Source organism: Bos taurus, chromosome 16, assembly GCF_002263795.3.
Source record: "Bos taurus isolate L1 Dominette 01449 registration number 42190680 breed Hereford chromosome 16, ARS-UCD2.0, whole genome shotgun sequence".
NCBI classification, from domain to species: domain Eukaryota; kingdom Metazoa; phylum Chordata; class Mammalia; order Artiodactyla; family Bovidae; genus Bos; species Bos taurus.
Window position 1 is genome coordinate 75,189,006 of NC_037343.1, and position 21,776 is coordinate 75,210,781.

The window sequence follows — 21,776 nt, forward strand, 5'->3', positions numbered from 1 at the left end:
CAGAGTACATCATGAGAAATGCTGGGCTGGAAGAAGCACAAGCTGGAATCAAGATTGCTGGGAGAAATACCAATAACCTCAGATATGCAGATGACACCACCCTTATGGCAGAAAGTGAAGAGGAACAAAAAAGCCTCTTGATGAAAGTGAAAGATGAGAGTGAAAAAGTTGGTTTAAAGTTTAACATTCAGGAAACTAAGATCATGGCATCCGGTCCCATCACTTCATGGGAAATAGATGGGGAAACAGTGGAAACAGTGTCAGACTTTATTTTTGGGGGCTCCAGAAATCACTGCAGATGGTGACTGCAGCCATGAAATTAAAAGACGCTTACTCCTTGGAAGGAAAATTATGACCAACCTAGATAGCATATTGAAAAGCAGAGACATTACTTTGCCAACAAAGGTCCGTCTAGTCAAGGCTATGGCTTTTCCAGTGGTCAGGTATGGATGTGAGAGTTGGACTGTGAAGAAAGCCGAGCGCCGAAGAATTCATGCTTTTGAACTGTGGTGTTGGAGAAGACTTGAGAGTCCCTTGGACTGCAAGGAGATCCAACCAGTCCATCCTAAAGGAGATCAGCCCTGGGTGTTCATTGGAAGGAATGATGCTAAAGCTGAAACTCCAGTACTTTGGCCACCTGATGAGAAGAGCTGACTCATTGGAAAAAACTCTGATGCTGGGAGGGATTGGGGGCAGGAGGAGAAGGGGACGACAGAGGATGAGATGGCTGGACAGCATCACCGACTCTATGGACGTGAGTTTGGGTGAACTCCAGGAGTCGGTGATGGACAGGGAGGCCTGGCATGCTGGAATTCACAGGGTCGCAAAGAGTCGGACACGACTGAGCGACTGAACTGAACTGAAGTAAGTCTGATTGAAAGCACCCCATTCCCAGCATCCTTAATTCTTAACAGCCCTTTCAGGTCAAATGGTGGCAATGCCAGTGTATGGCAGCCTCTTCACTCCCACCACCGTCACCACTCTTTGATATGGGCAACTGACCTCTTTCCAAGTTTGTCAAGTGCGAAGCAAATTTACCTACTTACCTTTAATATGTGTCCCCTTATTCTGTCTGGCCGTCAGATTGAGCCCCATAATGAGATGCTACTGCTAGGTCGCTTCAGTCGTGTCTGACTCTGTGCGACCCCATAGACGGCAGCCCACCAGGCTCCCCCGTCCCTGGGATTCTCCAGGCAAGAACACTGGAGTGGGTTGCCATTTCCTTCTCCAATGCATGAAAGTGAAAAGTGAAAGTGAAGTTGCTCAGTTGTGTCCGACTCTGTGCGACCCCATGGACTGCAGCCCACCAGGCTCCTCTGTCCATGGGACTCTCCAGGCAAGAGTACTGGAGTGGGGTGCCATTGCCTTCTCCACCATAATGAGATAGGACCACCCATTACTTCATCCCTGGGAATGACACCCCCTCCAGGAAGGCTTGCCTCCTCAGCCCTAACTGATCCCTGAACTGCTGGCACGACTATCGCTAGTATCAGACATTTGCTCACTGGCTTTGTTCCCTGTTTCTTTCCCTGTCTTGTCTTCTTCGTTAGATCCTGGGATTCTTGAGAAGCAAGTTCCATATTTTATTTAAGCTTCATACTGTGGGATATTTAACACTCAGAAGGGCTTAAAGAACTTGGTTGGTGGATCGCCAATCATGGTTGATTGTTTATTAAAAGCAATGCAGATTGTAGACAGTTTGGGTCAGTATCTAGGCCTGTCCCAAAGGCCAAAGTAACTTTGGGGTTGTGGAATCCTATCATGAAGCCTGTTCGACTTTGGCCACGCCAGAATCATTCCATCTTCAGGTCCTTGGCTCAGCTAGCCTGGTGAGGAGCACCCCCACAGACAGCTGTTGCCCACCAGCCCGCCCCTTACCCTCACCTGGCAGGCATCCAGCCCTGCAGGGCTCCCCCCCCCCCCCGCCCCTCCCCTCTCTGTGGGTGGCTGTGGCTCTTTTCTTGGCTGAGGTTCAGATCCCAACCGCCGCCCCCCCCCCCGCCCCCCCCTTCCCCTTCAGCCTGTCAATCACCACTCTCTGGAGATGGTCCCCAAGGCCCACCCTCCTTCTCCCCAGCTTCCAGTCACAAATGACTGCTCCAAGGCAGGCTGGTCTTTGTTTAAAGTTCCTTTCATTTGACTTTGGGCTAAAGAGGAAGATAAATGACACTCTGTCTCTTTAAGGTAAAAAAAAGCATTAAAAAAAAGACTTTTTTTTTTTTTTTTGCCTTTTAGAAGAAAAAAAAATTCCTTTAAGTTATTAGGGGAAAGAAAATCATTTGACTTAAGCAGCCTCTGGCAGTCTGGTGATGCTGAGACAATATACCTGTCAGCATGTATCAGGTTTGGAAAACAAAGCCATCTGCATATGGGGAAACGCAGGGGGCTGGGAGTGAGAAGAGGTGGTGAATAGCTGATGAGGGAGGTATGGGCACCCCACCCCACAGGAGCCCTTGCACATCCTGATTGCTGTGACTGGCTGTGACCAGGAAAGTCCAGATATTTGGGGAGGGAGTAATACGTCTGAAATTTCTGGTTTTTTTTTTTTTTTAATAGTGAAGATTTTAAAGTTCATCCAGCCTAGACTTTCAGTTTTGGGGGGTTAAAAAAAACTCGAGTGTGTGAAAGGGAGGTGATTTACTCAAAGCCAGTGCCAGAACCAAGGCTGGAATCCAGTTTCCACCCAGTTTCCACGCCGCTGTGGGTCTTGGTCCCTTCTCTGCTGATCTGAGTCCGAGTTGTCACCTGTTGAACACGCTCTCTTTTTTTTTTTAAACTTTATAATATTGTATTGGTTCTGCCATATATCGAAATGAATCCGCCACAGGCATACATGTGTTCCCCATCCTGAACCCTCCTCCCTCCTCCCTCCCCATACCATCCCTCTGGGTCGTCCCAGTGCACCAGCCCCAAGCATCCAGTATCGTGCATTGAACCTAGACTGGCGACTCGTTTCATATATGATATTATACATATTTCAATGCCATTCTCCCAAATCATCTCACCCTCTCCCTCGAACACGCTCTTTATGTTCTTCCCCTCCCATCCCCCAGATTCTGCCCCTGGGAACCCCAACGCTATCTCCAAGTCCAAGCCTGACTCCTTAGTGCCCCCACCCCCCTGGTGCCCAAGCCCCCTGCCCCCTTGCCCGCAAGACAGGGTTCACTCTAGAGCAAATGTTCTAGGAGAGGGGCTCTGGCTTATATCTGGACAGGGCCAGGTGCGCCCAAATTATTCTTCTGGATGACGCACCGATCTGCCCTGGGGCTGGGGCTGTGCAATACCCAGTCTTCAGTAGGTGACAGAGAACTCTGCCTGATGAGTTTCAGTTTTATCAGCGCACAAGGCTGGCGCTTCAAGAATTTTTTGCTGATCCTACTGTATAACCCATCTGAACTCTCCCTGTGTCTTGTCTTCACTCCATTAATCTGCACTTGTTTATCGGGTTTTTAGTATGTGTCACGTCTGGATCTGGAGCGTGTGGCCTGTCACTCCCATCTGCCCGTGACTCCCAGAGGTCAGCCTCTTCTTTGCTCCGACACTCCCCACAGCACACAGAGGAGTGCGGTGCAGGGAGGGGCCGGCCTCGACCCAGCCCAGCTGCTCCACGTCTAATAACTTGGCCCGGGCAAGGACGATCAGGACCCTCTCCAGGGAGTTCACTGTACAGTGTGCAAGATGGGCTGCTGATCAGCACAGACTGATAGGAGACCGCTGAAGGGCCTGAGTATCTTTTGGAATGAATGTGGGGGTGGAGTCTAAAGTCCCCGATCCTAGAGGGGTCCAGCCTTCTGCTTCCCAGATGTCCCGCCTCCTGTGGCCCCATGTCCTGGTTAAGAACTGTGGTGGGGGGCAGGCGTTAGCCTCTCAGGAGCAGTACCTGTTACTCTTTAAAACCACATATACTTTATATCTTCTGTCTTTATTTTCCCTTTTTTGTAAACTGGAAAATCTCCCCTGATGAAAGCGCCAGCACGAGCACTTGAATCAGGCGCCAGTTTTATTTTGTTTTGTTTTTTCCCAAATTAGCTGTTGTGCCTTGGACAAGGCACTCAACCTCCCTGAGCCTATTTACTCTTTCACAAAACTATGACAGCATAATCCTCCACATGGGTTTGTTATGAGGATGAAATAAGGGAAAGGGTGTCATTCACTTATTTATTCAGTGTTTCCTGAGTACCTACTGTGTATAGGTTACTGTTCTAGGGGTTGGGGACACATCAGTGCAGAAAAGAGCAAAGAGCCTGTTGGGTTCTGGTGACCTGCTCTAAAATCAGCATCCTGAGTGGACGGCATCTTTCCATCCCCGCGGTCCACTCCTCTGGGTAGATGCCGCCACACCCCATCCAGACGCAGAGGGAACAGGAGAGAGAGACAAGCACTAACGTTTCTTATAAATTGTACCCTTTAATCCTCCCAGCGTGTAGGTGCCACTGTGCACACTTTCCATTTTAAAAAAACCAAGGCCCCAAAGGGTTAGGTCACTTGCTCAAGAATAGCAACACCAGAATACAAAGCCAGGCCTTCCAACTCGAAAGCCCTGCCCTTGCAGTTCCACCCACGTGCAGCCGCACAGCAAGTTCACCCTGTCACTTGAATCAGTCCTAATTACGCTGGGTCCCCAAAGCCAGGGAGTCATTCTATGATGGGTCGAGGGGGGCAAGGGGGGCCCAGGAGGGCACGCAGGTGCTGGTGTTTGTATCTGCCAAGTCTGTGCGTGGGGTATCAGCGACAGGGGTCTCGGCGGGGAATTGGCATTTGGGCTGCTAAATTACCACAATTTGTATTAAGCAAAAACATAGTCATTATATACCATGTGCGGGCTGCCATGGCTCACTCACACTGGAGAAGCGGGAAGCTGATGGCGCTCTGGCCTGCGGTCTAGCGAGCAGGTTCCGTCAGGGGTCCTGGGAGGCCCTTCTAGAGGCAGGATGAGGGGGTCAGGTGGTTGGCCAGCGAGAAGACAGGAGGATGGGGGCGTATGTCCCTCAGCTTCAGAAGGGGACTTGTGTCTCTTGCCCTCCTACCTCTGTGGGCTCCTCATCAGTAGGGCCATTCCGATTCTCATTAACTCCAGTAAATACGCATCCCAGTGCTGGGCAGGGGACACACGTGTTGATATTTAATTATATAGTGTGCACTGAGTCTATTATGGTTCCTCCAGGGAATGGCAGTTGCAGACAACGAGGTGCAATGGAGTACGTTCAAAACGACTTAGTTAATGAATGCATTAGCCGCTCACTTTGGTGTGTGTGTGTATGTGGCGGTGTGTGGGGGTGTGTGGGTGGGGTGAGGGGAAAGAGAACACCAGCTCTTTTCCTGGTGCCTTCTTCTCCTCTGAGCACTTTTCTTCAAGGAGCTCTAGGAAATTCTCGACCGTCGGAACAGCCTCCATCAGGAGCTCTGGTCAAAGAGCTAGAGAGCAAAGAGGGTTAAAACTTGGCAGTGACTGAAGTCAGTGAAGCTTGGAAATGACGCGTGGATTTCCTTTGTCTGGCTGATGCCAGTCCCCAGCGACCTAGAGACTCAGGGAAATCATCGAGCTGACATTCCATCGTAGCCCCGAGCTCTGCTCTCTATTTTGGGAACTCCCTCCCCCGTCCTGTAGCCCCAGGTGTAGACTCACTCAGGTGCTGAGCTGCACAGAATCCCAGCACGCTGGCAATTGAGTGGTTTCGGGGGCAAGGAGGAGGAGGAGGACCGCAGGGAGTAAGCCAGGTGAGGTGTTAGGAACTGAAGCCAGAGGTGATGAATCCCTTCACTTAGTAACCGTCAGGGGAGAGAGCCTTTGTCCCAAGTTCCTGCCAGTATGTATCCCTCACCCTCCTCCAAATCTGTGCCCCTTCCTGCCTTTGGTGAAGTGTGAGGTCAGTGCATGAAGTTGTTCTGTGTTCTGTGCAGATTTCGTTACTCTCCCACTTTGCATGTTTGTTGATTCCCCTTTCCTTGCCCCCTATCCTACGGACCCAATCTCTCATCCTTTTGAACTTCCAGAACGCTTTCCGAAGATTCCACCTGCATTTGTCGATAAGTTTCAAAGTTCTCTGTAAGGTTCCCTCCCAGTGCGAGCTGCTGGGTGCAGAGCCCAGGTCGCGGTCGGCTGTCCGTGCCTAGCACCGTGCTTTGCGTAGCAGGCATTCGAGCAGTACTGGAAGTGATGCAGTGTGTCCCCATCACGTCTTCAGGACATCCCAGCAGGTCTGTGAGCCTGTCTTCCTTTGTCTTTGGAGTTTCTGCTCCCGCCTCAGTGGACACAGCCTGGTGGCCAGTTGCCCACTTATCAGCCTAGTATCAGCTCTTAGGGCAGCTAGCCAAGCCAGGGACCTCACCGAGAGAAAGGGTGACTGGGGGTGGCACTCAGGCGACCAGCTGCCAGCCTTTCTACGGAAGTTCCCGATCGGTTGAGATTTCTTTTCTCTCCCTTCCAAAATGCTGCTGTTCGGGGTTGATTTCTTTCTGCACCACGTGTTAAACGGGAGAGAAGGTAACCTGGTGGAGACAAGGCGCCTTTCAGAGTTCTGTGTCCTTGGACCACTGGAGGTGGGTCCTGCCTTCTCGTGGGAGGTGACCCGCAGTTTATCTGTACAGTGTAAATAGCCCTCAGCCTGTTGCAGGAAGTGAACCCTCCAGGGGATGTTTCTGAGCAGGAGGGAGGAGTATAGTCAGCCCTGAATCAGTGTGCCAGTGGAAACTGCGGGACATTTGTCATCTTTGGTCAAAAAGTGAGACCCAGGTGCCCTCGTCCATGTAGAGGACAGAATCCCACCTGGATGCTTGGGGCTCCTCTCAGAGCTGGGGCTCTGAAGTCCTAAGATGGAAGAGGGGGGCCCCAGCCACACGCTTGCCTCTGGGTCCCCGCAAGAGAGAGACAAATCCTCCAAGACCAGCCTAAGGCTGGACTGACCTTAAACCTCGTGGAGGCACCTGGGCCTGTGGGCCTTTTAAGTCCAGTGACATTAAACGAGGGTTTGTCCTGAGCTGATGGGGAGAGCCTGGTGGGTGGGTATGTCCCTGCGAGGAGGATTGTGGGAGCAAAACTGTTGAGACAATAGAGGATGCGAGATCCAGAAAACCCTCATCCGACTGCGTGCTCTGCCACTTCCTAGATACGTGACCTTGGGCAAGTCTCATAAATCCGCAGAGCTTTGTTTCCCCATATATAAAATTGGGATAATAATTCTCACCCTGCAGGCACGTCGTGAGGCTGCAGTGAGGTATAGTATGAGGAAAGACTTCAGAAGCAATAAAAGCATTCTATAAAGGTAGGGTGTTATTATGCTCTCCCATCCAGGCCGCGGTTCCTTCTCCAGGGTAAGAGAACAAGCGTTATAAAATGAATCAGAGCCTAGGCACCCATCAGCCGACGCAGGGAGGGCCCGGTGCCTGCAGTAGACCCACCAATACGGGACTGTCCAGACCTCGTAAACGAGGCAGAAAGGAAGCCCTCCATCTCCGAGCTCTTTTGCAAATTCGAGTTGGAGGCAAAAGAGCGGCTGAAGTCCAGCACATCTGGTTCCACTCCTGACTTCCTGTCCCGGAGCCCTCTCCTGCCTGGAACTCCCATAGCCGGCCCCCTACCTAAGCCGCTCTGCTAACAGAGTATTTTTAACCTGCCACCTCCTTCCGCTTTGCCGATCTGCAGACAAGGGTCCCGGCGAGATAACAGAATCCATTAGTGCCGCTAGCGTCAGGCAGTGCCTGCTAAGTATGTCCTCGGAGCGCCCTCGCCAGACACCCCTGCCGGATGATGGACACTGAGGGCAGGCTGGCTCCAGGCCCCGGGCAAAGGAGGCTCCCGCGGGGCCCCAGGGGGTCTGTGTCCCCGCTTCTTGGGTGTTTTCGGGGATGGTCCCTTTCCTTGTATGTAGAGGAGCCACGTTATTCCAGAGTAAGGATCAGCGCTTCCCTGGTGGCTCAGCAGGTAAAGAATCCGCCCGCAATGCAGGAAACACAGGAGATCTGGGTTTGATCCCTGGGTCGGGAAGATCCCCAGGGGGAGGAAATGGCAACCCACTCCAGTATTCTTGCCTGGAAAATCCCATGGACAGAGGAGCATGGTGGGCCACAGCCCAAAAGGTCTCAAGAGTCCGGCACGACTAAGCGACTGAGCGTGTATTAGATAAAGAGTGAGGATCAGATGCCCTTGGCTTCCCTTTCCTCTCAAAATCCCACTGGAATTTGGGTAGAAAGCATTGCTTAGAAGAGTCTGGAACTGGCTCTCAAGAGAAGTCACCAGCAAGGGGGAACTGGTGGTGAACCCACGGGAGGAGGGACGAGGGAGGAGAATCACGCTCTCCTTACCTTTGGAGGGGGCAGGAGAACGAGGCCGCAACTCCAGAAGGTGGAGAAGGATTCGGGGAACACGAGGGGGACTCTCAGCCCCTCCCTGGGACCCTCCTCAGGTCCAGGTTGGCAGTGGTGGCCCAGAGGAGCTTGGGGAAAGCTCGGACGGCAGGCCGGGGCGGATTGACTGGGAGGGGCTGGCCGCGGAAGGGAAGATCTCTTCAGCAGGAGCCCGCTTGTGGGCTGAAGGTGTCCCCCAGCCAAGTCCTCTGTAACGGCTCACGCACACACCAGCCCCTCCTGCTGAGGCCAATTTCCATACTAAACTGTTCATTATGGCCACCCGGCCAGCACTATGGAGGTGTCAGAACCCATCAGTGTGGGGAGAGTGGACAGGGGGACACGGGAACGCACCCCCCGCCCTGCGCTCGGCAGGAGGCTCAGACCCCGGGGAAGTGGTGATGAGAATCCGTGATGCTGACATCCAAGGGTGGGAGAAGGGCGTGCAGCCCAGAGGTGGAGCTCAGTTCTCTGAGCCCGTCTTTGCTGAGCATCGCCGTACCCCACGCTGTGTTCCACCTAGGGCTGAACACAGCTCAGTTCAGATAGGGAAAAGGACACACCAGCAAGTAACCACAGGACTCACTGTTTGAAGGTACAGGGATGTATGAGGTCCCATATGCAAGTGAGGACCTGTGCCTAGGGATGCAGAGTTCCTGGGGGTGGGAGGTCAGAAGAGGCTCCCCCGGGGAAGTGAGCTGTAAGCCGAGTTGGGGAGGCCTCATCAGCCTCCCTGCTTCAGCCCTGGGGTCTGCAGTTTGGAGCCCCCGCCGTCCCCAATCCCCAGCTGCCCACGAGCAGCTGGCCCCTCTGTCTTCCCCAGGTGCCCCTCCTGCCCTCCTCTTCGCCCCCCCGCCCCAGCCCAACTGAGGCTTTGCTCGCCTGCTCCTGAACCTCTGCTGGCTCCGCATCCCTTCCCTTAAGTTCAGTCAGTTCCTTTCAGTCGCTTGGTCGTGTCCGACTCTTTGCGAACCCATGGACTGCAGCATGCCAGGCCTCCCTGTCCATCACCAACTCCCGGAGCTTGCTCAAATTCATATCCGTTAAGCGGGTGATGCTATCTAACCATCTTATCCTCTGTTGCCCCCTTCTCCTTTTACCCTCAGTCTTTCCCAGCATCAGGGTTATTTCCAATGAGTCAGCTCTTGGCATCAGGTGGTCAGAGTGTTAGAGCTTCAGCATCAGTTCAGTTCAGTTCAGTCGTGTCCAACTCTTTGTGACCTCATGGACTACAGCACTCCAGGCCTCCCTGTCCATCACCGACTCCCAGAGCTTGCTCAAACTCATGTCCATTGAGTTGGTGATGCCATCCAACCATCTCATCCTCTGTCGTCCCCTTCTCCTCCCACCTTCAATCTTTCCCAGCATCAGGGGCCGTATTCTCTAACCCTTTTCACAGCGCCCCACAGCTTTTAGGAGGTAGCTTAGACCCCTGAGCAAGGTCCCGGCGTCAGGCCACCAGAAACCCCTCACCTCCGCCCACGTGCCTTCCCCACGTCTGCCACACTCACAGCCCTCGTTCTAGGTTCTCCAGGCCTCTTGCTGTCTCCTCAGCTGTTCTCAGTCCACCATCCAGATTCCACCTCCTCAGTGAAGCCCTCCCTGATTTTCCCACTCAGTCAGTTAAGTTCTTACTATTGGTGACAGCACTTAGCAAAGCCAGTTTCCTGCTTGAGTTATTTAACGTTCCTGTCTCCAAGGCAGTATGCACAGTGACCAGTGTCACAGAGTTTGGGGTGGGACTGTCTGGATTCAAAACTTGGTCTGTTTGCTAGTGTGTCTTTGGCCAAGTACTTAAGCTCCCTATGTCTTACGTTTCTCATCAGCAATATGCGTGAACAGTGGTACCTGTCTCAGTGGGGCTGTTGTGGGCAAGTAATCATTGCCATGGGTAAAGCATGCAGAAAGGGGCCTGTTTCCTCTTATTTTTATTTCCTATGTGATTGCTGTCTGCTCTTCTTGCCTGGTTGTGAATTCCTGGAGGCCAGGAAGCACACAGGATTCATCTTTGTATTCTTCCAAAGAGATTCCACTTCTCCTGTGGTCTAGAAAGAAACACAAAAGGCTCAAGCTAGAAAGGACCAGAGAGGTCATTTGGAGTGAATGCTGGTTTTCCTGATTGGTAAACTGAGGTCCAGGTGAGCTGAAGGACCTGCTCGAATCACACAGCCACAGGAGCCTCACAGTCAGGGTGTGAGATCTAGGTCTCGTCAGCCTTGCCCGAGCCAACGCAAATGCTATTTCTGTGTGCTCTTCGGAGAACAGACGGTCAGCGCTGTCTCAGCCTTCTCTCGGCGTACCAGTGACCACGCTTTAGATGGCCGCTCAACCCCGGACCCCGCCTGCTAATGGATGTCCACTGTCCTCAGCCCTTTGGCCTTTCCTACTGAGGCAGGTTTTCCAACCTTCCAGTCGGGGTGCTGCATGTGCTTTACGAAGGGAGTGGCGATCCAGATCGGGGCTTGACCCTAACAGAGACTCCAGGGTGGAGGGCGGGTACAGGGGAAGGGAACCAACCGAGTCCAGAAGACACGGTCCGGCCCAATCCCCACTCCCTCCCGGCACCTCCCTGCCAGGCACCCAGGACGCGTTCAGACTCCTCCCTTCACCATGGACTTGATACAATCTGGAAAACGCATTAAACGTTACAGAGAGTAGTTGACGCGTAATTAATAAAGTACGGATTTTGGCTGGAAGCCTCAACTTAAAATAGCACGGCGGCTGAGAGTGAGGGCAGGGGAGGGAGGCGCAGAAGATGGCATGTGATGAGAAACAAGACTGTTATCTCTGCGCGGAACGGGGTCGCGTCCCTGAAATTAAGGAGGGGGCAGAAAGAGAACAGTTGTGTTTGTCATTAATAAGGGTGAGGTCAGAGCTCAGGGAGGTGAAACGTCTTGCCCGGGCTAGCTGTGTGTCCCAGGACAGAGCCAGGGACCCGAGCCTGGGCCGGCGCCTTTGACACTAGTCCCCACTCGGGCAGTGAAAGAATGCCTTTCGCGTCTCCCTGAACCCCTCTCGTGAGGTTGCACCTTCCAGGGCTGTATTTAATTTGAGAGATGTTTTAATGGCATTTTGAGACAGCCTGTTCCCTCGCCGATTCTCCAGAGAGGCTGGAGGGAGGTTTGTATCTTCTTTGAAGAAGGAAAAAAAAAAGGTGGGGGGGGGAGCCTTTTCTTCTGCCAGCACGTTCAGAGAGACCCTTGCTGTGGTTAACCAGCCTTGTGGTGTGAGGGGAGAGGTGAAGAAGGGGCTTGAGGAAGTAGAGGGAGAGGGGAGAAAAGGCTTCTGTGGTTAATTCAAATGCCTGGCCTCCGGGGCTTTCTCTACGGAAGCTGGAGCCCTGCTGCTTTCTGCCAGCCAACCCCAAGCTGGCTTTCAGAAGCAAAATGCAAATTTCTGCCCAGCTAATCAACCCTGACAAGGTAGCGTCACCTCCAGCCTGCCCGTCGTTAACAAACGACCCAAGGCAGACCTGAGCAATCAGGAGTACCCGCCCCAGGTGGAGGAGGCCATGCTGGAAGGTTCCAGAAACTTTAAAATGAGCTCACCAGAGAGCAGAACCTGAACACTAAAAGGGACACTGAGTCAGACAGGAAGTCCCTGCTCGACCCCCTCATTCCGCTTTGACAATATTGCCTTCCTCTCTCTGGGGGACAGAAATGAACTGGATCGTGTTTAAACAGTAATGAGTGGGTGAGGGCGTGCGGAAGTCTATTATATTATGAGACCTGGTGGGCCCTCTATGAGAATAATTAATCTATTAATTGTGTGACGTAAGGAAAACAGTCCCGGCTTCTGCGGCGTGGTTGCCGCTGCATTTGTTTCTGTATGCCCAGAGCCGTAAGCACCATCACTGGCACATCAGTCAGTCCGTTCAGTCGCTCAGTCGTGTCCGACTCTGCCACCCCATGGACCGCAGCACGCCAGGCCTCCCTGTCCATCACCAACCCCAGGAGTTTACTCAAACTCATGTCCGTTGTGTCTGTGATACCGTCCAACCATCTCATCCGCTGTCATCTCCTTCTTCTCCCACCTTCAATCTTTTCCAGCATCAGGGGCTTTTCCAATGAGTCAGTTCTTCCCATCAGGCAGCCAAAGGACTGGAGCTTCAGCTTCAGCATCAGTCCTTCCAATGAATACTCAGGACTGATTTCCTTTAGGGTGGACTGGTTGGATCAGTGGCACATGGCTCTTCAGAAATGCTTGTGGTCAAATCTTTGCTCCAGGTCTCCCAGAGCCTCAGTATGTTAGTCTATGGCATGGAGATGGAGGGAGCTCCCCTTCCCTCCAGGCTGTTGAGTGGATTCAGTGAGAAGCCGCTGTGGGTCTGGGAGCCAGGCAGCTGCCCAGTGATGTCTGACTGCCTTGTTCTGCCTGTTTCTGGCTTCTCCCTTCTTCCCTCCCATGCCTGGGTCACAGCAAGCAAGAGGATCTGAGAGTGAGAGACACGAGGCATTTCTGCCCTCTATCCCCCAATTCCCCGTGCAGGCACCTCATGCTCAAGTATCCGGAACTTGAACCCAGGACCGTATATGACTACTTCTTTCCCCGGAAGAAGTAGGTCAGTGATCCCGACCTGGGGGCCCAGCCAGCAGCCAAATTCCCAGCTCTAACCATTCCTGCTTTACTGGGTGGGGGGTTGTCACCAGGAAGGAGGGAAGGGGCAAAGAAGGAGAGTGCCGTCTCTGGTGCCCAGGGAGTGAGGGGGAGGCCGGTGGGAGCGGCAGGTTGGGTTTCACTGGCATTCCAGAGCGGGCTTTCGTCCTGCGGCTGAATCAGAGCCCAGGAGCTGCGGAGACCAGAGGAGCCTCAGAGCCGGGCTGTGGGCAAACCCGATAGCCCATCTGGAATCCGTCCCCGGCCTGCCCCCTCCTCCCCCGCGCCCTGAGCCCATGGGAGGAGCCACCGCTGTGGGAACGCAGGGCCTGGCGCCTTAACCAGCAGGCTGGGTAAATCCCCCAGGTGCCAGCCCACTGGCCTGCACAACCTCTCCCAGCTCTAAAAGCACAGATCCCCTCCGCACCAGCCCCCGGCATGGGTTCCTGCCCGTTCCTCTCAGAACCAGAGTGAGCCAACCTCAAGGCTCCGCGTAGCTCCAAAGAAGGAGGTGCCTCAGAGTTCAAGCCATCCTGTGGTCACTCCAGGGGCCAGAGTGTCTCCCCAGTGCATATCAGGAAGACATCTAGATGGGCATCCAGGTCAGTCAGTCAGTCCCGTCGCTCAGTCGTGTCTGACTCTCTGCGACCCCATGGACTGCAGCACACCAGGCCTCCCTGTCCATCACCATCTCCCAGAACTTGCTCAAACTCATCTCCCTCGAGTTGGTGATGCCATCCAACCATCTCATCCTCTGCCATCCCCTTCTCCTCCTGCCTTCAATCTTTCCCAGCATCAGGGTCTTTTCTAATGAGTCAGTTCTTCACATCAGGTGGCCAAAGGATTGCAGCTTCAGCTTCAGCGTCAGTCCTTCCAATGAATATCCAGGGCTGATTTCCTTTAGGGCGACCAGGTAGCCCTGGGCTTTCTGAATCCTCCCAGCCCTTGGCTGTCTGAGTCCTGAATCTCCTTGGATGTCTGGTGCCCTACAACTCTCATCACTCCAGTTTTCTAAATGCCCAAACTCTCCCAACGAAGGGATCGCAGAGCTGGAAGAGCCCAAGTTATGCCCAGGGCAGGGACGACCAACTGTCTTCAGCCTCGCACTTGCTTCTTAGCTCTGCCTGAAGGTGGTTTGCTTTGAACCTTGAAGGAGTCATTTGCTGTCTGAGGGACTCAAGTTTCCTCTTCTCTAATAGGATACCCTCCTTGCAGGAATGATCATGAGGATCACAGAGGAAAATGTGGATTACAGGGAAAAAAATGTTGCTAGTTCCTGTCCAACTCTTTGCGACCTCATGAACTGCAACATGCCAGGCTTCACTGTCCTTCACCATCTCCCAGAGTTTGCTCAAACTCGTGTCCATTCAGTCAGTGATTCCATCCAACCATCTCATCCTCTGTCATACCCTTCTCCTCCTGCCCTCAACCTTTCCCAGAATCAGGGTCTTTTCTAATGAGTCAGCTCTTCACATCAGGTGGAGACCACCCCCCGACCATCCTCTCTGCAGAGCAGCTGATGACACAGTGGCAGTGGCAGTGATAAGTGCCAGCCTCAGCTGGAGACCCTGACCCCCAGGACTCCTTGTCCCCTCTCTCCCTCTCTGGGGTGTCCTCCCAAAGCCTTTTGGAGCAGGATTTATTTCTCCGTGTCCCCGGCACCTCCCTACCCCAGGGACCTGATCAGGGGGGTCATGGTGTTGTGTTATCACCCACCATATTTGATTAACCTTTGATCACCACCCAAAACTGAGACAGCGTATTAAAAAGCAGAGACATCCCTTTGTCGACAGAGATCCACCTAGTCAAAGCTATGGTTTTTCCAGTGGTCACGTACAGAAACGAGAGTTGGACCATAAAGAAGGCTGAGAGCCAGAGAATTGATGCTTTCGAACTGTGGTGTTGGAGAAGACTCTTGAGAGTCCCTTGGACTACAAGGAGATCCAACCTGTCCATCCTAAAGGAAATCAACCCTGAATATTCATTGGAAGGACTGATGCTGAAGCTAAAGCTCCAATCCTTTGGCCATCTACTATGAAGAGCCGACTCATTAGAAAAGACCCTGATGCTGGGAAAGCTTGAGGGCAGGAGGAGAAGGGGATGACAGAGGATGAGATGGTTGGATGGCATCACTGACTGAATGGACACAAGTTTGAGCAAACTCTGGGAGATGGTGAAGGACAGTGAAGCCTGGCATGTTGCAGTCCATGGGGTTGCAAAGAGTTGGACAGGACTGAGCGACTGAACAACAGCCACCCAGCCAGCACGTGGGATTGGACACCTGTGGGCCTCTCCCCCTGTCTCTCCATGAGCAGGAAGGAGTACCCCCCCCTTCCCGGAATACCCTCAGCTTAGTGGGCTGGAAACAGAGCCCACCAGAGGGATCCTGAAATCTGAGTAAAGTTATCCTTTGTTGGAGAACCTGACGGGGTCAGAGGCAGCTCAGACCACCTGGAGGGAACAGGCGCTTTGCCCACCACAAATCTCTTTTCACAACAAACTTTGAGAACAGCTTGCTTTCCCAGTGCAACTTCCTGCATGGTGTTTGCCTAATCCGTCTGTCCAAAATCCCTCTCCAAACACGAGGTTTCCTGCCCAGCACTGGCAATCAGAGAGCTAATTATCTGGGATTAGAGATGGAATGGAGGGTGGGGGGAGGCTCCCATTTAATTACAGGAAAAAATTAGCCCAACTGATGTGGGCAAAGCCACTGGGATTAGAATGGAGGTCCAGGTTTGAAGGCAGGGCAGGTTGGAAGGCGCGAGCACCCTGTGCTCCAGCCTGGGGTCTTCTGCCCTTTGGTGGCTGTGAGATGAGGAGGAGGGCTCCAAGAGTTTCTCGCTTGGGGATCCGGGAGAGATGTGTGTGTATGTGTGTGTGTGTGTTGGAGAAAGACCAGGGAGAGAGGCAGAGACAGCTCAGAGAAAGACAAAGAGGGATAACAGACACGCAGAGAAACTGGAAGTGACAGGAGAAACACAAGGAAGAGAGGGAGAAGGGGACCGGCGGGCAGGAGGCGGGAGGGGCTTGCTGGTGACAGCAGACATCCCCGAGGCCACCTCCTGCCCCAGCGTCCCCGCGGGCTGGCCTTTGCGTCCCTTCAAGGCGGGATGGGGGAAACAGGCCTCCCCCGCCTTCCTTCTTCTCCTCTCCCCACTCTCCATCTTCTAGCGCCCGGCACACAGACCCATTTTGCCACCCACAGTGCAGGTGATGAGCAGACTCATCCCGGCAGGAGGACGAGGCTGCAATGAAGAGCATGGCTCCTTTGGGGTCCTAGTGATCTGGAGTCCCTTCTGTGGCCTGAAGATAGGGCTTCCTGCCAGTCCTTGCCTCCTCTCCTAGGAGAAGAAGCTCCTGGCTCAGAGAGACATTCATTCATTAAGTTATTCATTCATTCTTCCGTTTTACAAATAGCTATGGAGCCTGACTTTGAGTGAGCTCCAGGAGTTGGTGATGGACAGGGAAGCCTGGCGTGCTGCCATCCATGGGGTCGCAAAGAGGTGGACACGACTGAGTGACTGAACTGAACTGATCTGAGGGAGCAGTATTAGGGGCCAAACCCATCATTGAGTAGATTTTCATTAGCCCAACAGAATGGAAATTGACTCTGGCTCTAAGTTATGAGCGATAATCTCCTCACTTCTTCCCTCTCACATACACTAAAACCATCCTGGAAATAGCCCAGAAACACCTCCTGGCCAGCTCCTGTCCACAGAGGATCTGAGCACATTGTGCAAAGACCTGACAAAGCACCAGGACATCAAACAACACAGTGCAAGCCTGTGCAGTGCGCAGTGTGAGTCCTTGAAAATGATTATTTATATGCATTCATATGTAGTAGCCCACTTCTTCCCAAATACAGAATTAGGTGACATAAAAGACTGGCAGACATTTATAACGAAAACCATCCCTGGACTAGAAAGCCCAAGTCGTGAGAGGAGCAAAAATAAATAGGCCATGAATAAAGCCAAAACAGACACCAGCACCCAGCCTCAAATTTGCCCTGAGTATCCTGGCAGCCACATCAAAAAGGGAAATGGGCTGAACTAGAAACTTTTAATCTCCAATAGAAGAGACTTTTATTTTTCAGGAGAGACAATTTCCAGACATTACATTCTGTAAGTAGTTCGCCGTGTGAGCCCTTATACAGAAAACCAGGAACAAGTTTGGCATCACAATCAGAAGCATCTTGTATGTGGCCATTTCTTACCTTGCCTTCCACTGAAGCGTCGGGGCTGTGACACCCTCGTAGCAGTCATCATGCAGTGAACTGCTCTCATGGAGTAACCAACAAAAAGAGGCAAGTGGATAAGGCCTTTGAGGAAAGTGAAACTTGCTGGTTGAGCTCTAGAGGCCCACGTTTGTGGCTTTCTGGAGCTCTAACTTAATTCAAGGACAGAATGCAATGTTTTAATCACCCTCTTTGTGCGTGGCACTCTGTTGAAAGTTGAATAAAATGAACTCGATAGCTTCAGCTTCTGGGAATTTATCGTTTTTGTGGGCACTTCTGTTGGGGCTCAGACAGCAGAATAAGAGCCTTAAAATGATCGATAGTAAGATGTTAACATCCTTTATAAGACAAGGGTGAATGCGTTTTGGGGAGGCATTGTTGTTCAGTCACCATGTCTGACTCTTTGTGGCCCCATGAGCTGCAGCACCCCAGGCTCCTCTGTCCTTCACTATCTCCTGGAGTTTGCTCAGATTCATCTCTGTAGAGTCGATGATGCCATCCAACCATAACCCCTTCTCCTTCTGTCTTCAATCTTTCCCAGCATCACTGGGGAGGCACGCAGCTTAGTAAAAGACTATATAATCAAACTGACCCGGGTCCTGTCTCTCTCTACCACCTACTGGCTATGTGACCTAAAGCTAACCTGACCTCTCTGAGGCCCATGTCTTCATCAGTAAAGTGGGCTTGGGGGATTAAAGTGGGTACTTGGAATAAGGCAGCTGTTGCCTCATGCGGCACATGGTATGTGCTCAGTTAGTGGCAGCTGCACTGCATTCCAGGGTTTCTGACGAAGGCGACCTTCCTAGCATGAGGAGAGGAGGCCTGAGCAAGGCGAGGAGGCTCGCCAGGGTGGCGGGGACCCGTGGTCCCCCTCTGAGAAATCCCCTCAAAGCCATCACTCCCTAACGACTGGGATGGTCCAGAGCAGCTCTGCAGCTATCCAACCTAAGTTCTGCCTCTCAGCTTTATGTTTATCACCACTTGACTGGGAAATCCATGACCCTCCTGTCTCTCCCGTTTGCTTTCCTCTTTGGAGATGCCCAGGACTTGGCCTTTCAGCAAAGGAAGGCCCGTCTCTCCTTGTAGGGAAGACCCATCCTTTCCTGCGCAGCCCCGTGGTCTCTCTCCAGACTTCTGCCCTCAGGGGACCGTCCTCTGCAAGTCCTGGTGAGGTTCAGGTGTCAGGTGGAGTGAGGGGCATCCCTTCCTGATTCGCCCGGAGGCAGCCCTTGTCTAGACTGGATGTCAGCCAGCCCCAGGCAGCCTCCGGGTGACGGCGGAGAGAAGGGCAGACGCCCAGGCTGGGCGGGTTGAGAGAGGCAGATCCATCCCGAGCATCGCGGGGTCGGCCGGGCTGGGCTCACGCCAGGCTGGTCTTCGGGACACACTCCTTTGGCCCACCCTCTCCTGCTCTGCTTTTTTTTCCCGCGGTTTCTCTGGTACTTTCCAGCTCACTGCCAAATTGTCAAAAGCCATGAGAGGCAAAGTGCTGTTCAGTTAATGATTCCGGTCCCTGGAGAGGTGGAGCGCTCTTTTAAGAGGAAAAAAAATAGGATTTGGGGGGGTGGGGGTGGGAGGGGCACGGAGGGGGGTCGCCTTAGTACTTTACACAAAAGCCAAGCTGCAGCTCCTTCTAGTTCTTTCTTTTAAGGAGCAGATTAGAAGTGGGGAGGGTTGCCCCGAGCGGCCTTCTCTCTGTGGGGAAAAGCCGGGGCCTCCCCCTCACTTGCCTCTTTCTCACACAGCAGAAAGAGTCTGCAGTGGAATGCAGCCATCCTTTGGGGGCCCAGCAGCTTCTGCCCTCAGCATCCCCAGTACAGGTCCTGGGGAGACCCTGGCAAAACCACCCCTCCGCGCTCAGAGGTCGTTTTCAAAAGCAGGCAGCAACCTCCCGCCCCACAAAGGGCGCCCGCCGCACCTGCCCTCGCTGCCCGCCCCCGCCTCCTTCCCCAGCTGTTCCCCTGGGAAAGGGCTGAGAGTTGGGGGGCGGGGAGCCTTGGGCCCCTGAAGAGGTCCCTCCCGGCCCAGTTTTCCTCCTCAGTCTGGTCCCTCCCAAGTCTGTGGATCAGGAGTAAATCAGTCAGAAAGTCTTCACCTCCGTGCAGCCCTTTCCAGAGTCCTGGTTGTTTCCAGATTCCTTATCTAATTTGTCCTCACCATAGCCTTGTCATGCTGGCTGTATTTTTTTTTTTTTTACCATTTTTGCAGAGGAAGAAAGTGAAAATTAACTCCCTTGACTGAGGGTCCCCTGTGTGGCCTCCCCCCCAGCCAGTTAAGACATCAGCCCTGACTGGACAGTCTACACCTGTCAGGAGGGAAGCGTGACGTGTCAGAGAGGAAACAGCAAACCCCTCTGAAGAGAAACAGCAAACCCCTCTGAAGAGGCTGCCCTCCTCACAGAGACGAGACCCGGGCACTCTAATTCCCGTCATCTCCAAGTGTGTGGAGAAGGCCATAGCAACCCACTCCAGTACTCTTGCATGGGAAATCCCATGGGCGGAGAAGCTGGGGTCGCAAAGAGTTGGACACGACTGAACGACTTCACTTTCTTTCTTTTCAAGTGTGACCTGCCTTGAGGGGGAGTTTTATGTTTTGTTTCAGAGTATCCCCAGGACAGCCCCCTGCCTTCTTGACCCCTGTCCTCTGCTCACATCCTCATGGGAAGAATCCCATAGGCTGCAGAGAGACAGCCACCCGCTGGGTGCCGTGGCATGTGGCTGCCCAGAGTCCAGGGGCCCATAGCCTTCCGGGCAGTGGGACCCTCTCAGGGGTCAGGAGGATGGGAAGCCGGAAGCAATGGGCAGTGGCTGCACCTGGCTGACCCTGGAGTCCATGGGATGTTCTGTTCATAGAAAAGGTGGTACAAGGTTTGCAGTGCACAAGGCCGAGCCCTCTTCCCGCCTTCACCAGCCCCCTCCGTGAGCCCCTGGCACCTGTGGCGGGCAGTGTGGCACCCAGGCCCCAGTGGGGGCTGCGTGCTGGTGCTGCGCCTGGCAGCTGTGGGGTGTCAGCTCAGGAGGGGGCAGGCATTGAGGAGAAGCACATGTCCAGCCCAAGAGAAACTGGTGACCAGGAAGGGTCTCTGAGCAGCGAGGCCCGGGTAGGCGGCTAGAGTCCATGGCGGATCGAGCAAACGAGACGGTCCTTGCTCATCACCCCACCCCACCCCCAGCCCACCTTGATTAGAATGATCTGGCCCCCGAAGAACAGCAAGGAATTAATTAGGGGTCTGTTGTCATGAAGCAGCTCATTATTAAAGTCCCTCTCCTGGGAGGGGAGATGGGAAAGGTGTGATGACGACAGCTATTCAGACAGAATCTTCCTCAGCTGCCTGCTCTGCCCTTGTGCTCCGCCAGGAAGCCAGACACAGCAGAGCCCACAGGGCAGCCCTGAGCTGCCCCGGCCGCCCGGATTTCAGGCGGTGGAGGCTTTCTGTCCTCACCGCCCTTCCCTTCTCGGACCCTGTTCCTCAGACTTCAACTCTGACCCCATCTTCGTGACCCTAACCCTCACGCTCCATCTGTCGCTGCATCAGCAGAGCTCCAGCTTAGTGCTTCTCTTCAGAGCAGCACCTTGAATGTTTATAGTTGTTGCTGTTCAGCCGGGTCTGACTCTGTGACCCCAGGGACTGCAGTACGCCAGGATTCCCCGTCCTTCACCATCTCCTGGAGCTTGCTCAAACTCATGTCCATTGAGCTGCTGATGCCATCCAACCATCTCATCCTCCGTCGTCCCCTTCTCCTCCTGCCTTCAATCTTTCCCAGCGTCAAGGTCTTTTCCAGTGAGTCGGCTCTTTGCATCAGGTGGCCAAAGAATCAGAGCTTCAGCTTCATTCCTTCCAATGAATATTGAGGACTGATTTCCTAGAGGATGGACTGGTTTCATCTCCTTGCAGTCCAAGGGACTCTCAGGAGTCTTCTCCAACACCTCCTGCTAAGAGCTCTTACCAATCCCATGGGAGCCAAAAAAGCTCATTTCAACAGACACTAAAGTGCTCAGTTGTTTGCATGCGAGTTTCCAGAAGACTTGGCCGTGGGGGATGGGGTGGATATATGGACAGGATTGCCTCGTTCTCTCCCCAGTCTTTTCTATAAATGGGAAAACAGAGGCCCAAGAGAGGTGAGTTCTGGCCTGCTGCCTGCCAGCTCTGTGACCTTGAGGAAGTTACTCACACCTCTGTGCCTCAGTTTCTCATCTGTGACATGGGATAAGACGACCTTTGTGTGGATTACATGAGATGTGTGTAAAGTCCTTGGCATGATAGCTAACAATGTGTTGTTGTTGTTTAGTCGCTCAGTCTAAACTGACTAAAGTCACTAAAGTTTAGTGACTAAAAGCCATGTCCGACTCTTTTCGACCCCATGGACTGTAGCCCACGAGGCTCCTCTGTCCATGGGATTTCCCGGGCAAAAATACTGGAGTGGGTTGCCATTTTCTACTCCAGGGGACCTTCCCAACCCAGGGATTGAACTTCATCTCCTGCATGGGCAGGCAGATTCTTTACCACTGAGCCACCTGGAAACACCCTGTCTAACAATAAGAGGGATTAAATAAAGGCTGTGACTTGCGTTCCACTCCTGCCTGGTTTCAGCAGCAAGAATCT

The 21,776-nt window shown here is 53.2% G+C and overlaps 1 protein-coding gene and 1 non-coding gene across 6 annotated transcripts in view; both read left to right on the forward strand.

The window, feature by feature from the left end:
* Window positions 1-21,776, forward strand: part of PLXNA2 (plexin A2) — a 233,699-nt gene that overhangs the window by 73,375 nt on the left and 138,548 nt on the right. The window lies entirely within an intron of this gene.
* MIR6121 (microRNA mir-6121) lies at window positions 7,712-7,774 on the forward strand. Its single transcript, NR_107741.1, has one exon. It is a non-coding gene; the product is annotated as a microRNA mir-6121 (primary transcript).